Source organism: Arachis ipaensis, chromosome B03, assembly GCF_000816755.2.
Source record: "Arachis ipaensis cultivar K30076 chromosome B03, Araip1.1, whole genome shotgun sequence".
In the NCBI taxonomy this organism is placed as follows: domain Eukaryota; kingdom Viridiplantae; phylum Streptophyta; class Magnoliopsida; order Fabales; family Fabaceae; genus Arachis; species Arachis ipaensis.
In genome coordinates, this window is record NC_029787.2 from 128317114 (window position 1) to 128319056 (window position 1943).

The window sequence follows — 1943 nt, forward strand, 5'->3', positions numbered from 1 at the left end:
TGCATCAGCAATGGCTGTTGACGAGGAACCTCAACCACCTCAGCCATTTGAGTACACCTCCTAGGTCCGGCACTGATTAGCAAAGCTCAAATTTGCGGTGGTTAGATAATTGGTTCTCCAGAGGAAAAGCAGCTACACAAATGGTTCAAGCGACTACACTGTACTCCCCCTTGAAGCTGATGATCCGGGGCATGGAATTTTTTTGTTCTTAATTTGCCGATGGTGTGGTCTTTTTGCTCCATTTTGTGGTTAATCTGTGAACTGGTTCTTACTATATTTTGGAACTGAGGGACAGAAGCAGTGTGCGGCCAGACCCAAAGATTTAATGTTTCTGTCATATTCCTTTTGTATTTGAAGGGTTCTCTTCTCCAATTACTGGTCACTAAATGGCGGCCAAAGATTCTGTGTGTAGGGTGGTGGCATTGTTAAGATTTATTTTCTCATTCTAAACGTCGCAACCTTTTTATCCTTTATCGTATTTTCCACGGTGAAACCAACGAATCTCAAGTTACGTGCATTCACCATGATATGGTGGTACAAACGACTAAGTACGAACTACAATCATAGCGCTGGTTAGATACAAAGTTTTCCATAGTCTTAATTGAAATGAACTATCATTACGACTACAAAAGGTGTGCAAATCAGTTTGTTCAGGGATTAGATTAAATGATTCGACTTCCGAGTACTTACTCTATAATGCCATATGCCTTATCGTGCATCATATGCGAGTTAATTAATCATTCTAGTAGGGATTGATGCTCTTTTATGGTTGCAGTTCTGCACCTTCTCGCCTTGATCGCTACTCCTATGCTCCAATTATGTCTTACTAGTCGGTTTGAAATGAAAGGCAAATCTTTAACATTTTCTCTCTATTTCAGACATTACTTGAAAGGTGACATAAGCTAAACAGTAAATTTTTTTCCCCTTAATTAAAAAAATTTGGATTCAATTTTCTAAAATAATAAAATTATATATGTATATACTTTTGAAGCACTGGATAATTGTGGGAGTAGCCATGCTTGCTATCTAAACAGCATTTTGTACGCAAACGATTTTTACCAAAGAGATGACGTTGTCCAGCTCATAATGAACAGGAAAGGATGCTGTCAACGTCAGAGTTATTGATTTTCAATATAAGTGAAAAACTAAACAGATGAAAACTCATCAGGGTGCTAATATGTCCGGTTGATTTTGAACCGAGAAGATCTTGGTTAATGATAATGAACTCAAAAGGGTAAACAGAAGAAAACGTAATTTCGATCACGTTCTTTACTTGGGTAATCAATTCTCAACAACCGCTTTTCAATTTCAGCAATTAGATATTTTATTTAGCAACATAACAACCATACATCAAAATTACATAACTTGAGCTCGAAAGGGAATAAAACGAAACACAGGTACGTAGCTACTTGTTATGGTGGTGAGTTATGGGAAGCTTGTCTTTTATCTTCTCTATTATTCCTTTCTTCTTGTGTTTGTGCTGCTCTACTTCATTTACACCCACTGCATCATGATGAAATGCACCACCACCACCACCACCACCACCTGTGGTATCACTGTATTCATTTGCTGCTATGCCAGCGGTGTCGCCGCTCAGGTCCATTTCCTTCTGAATTGGATCCGTGCTTGCACTTGAAGTAACTGCACCATACTGGTTTTGATAGTGCGCCATTCTTGGATAACAAGCTATTGAATTGTAACTAGTGGAGTTAGGTTAGGGTTTATATTAGAGGGAGTTGCTCACTGCCTCGTCACTCTAACTGCTACTAGGTATTGACACGTGCCACTTCACACAGGCCACGTGTCCGTCACCCCATGTGCTACTAGGTTCAGATCTTCTAGTTGCAGAACACGTCTGCTGTATTCATTTTAACATGCATTTAGTTTATTTATGCGATCAATTTCAAGAGTATCTATGGAATATTTATAAATAATAATAACTA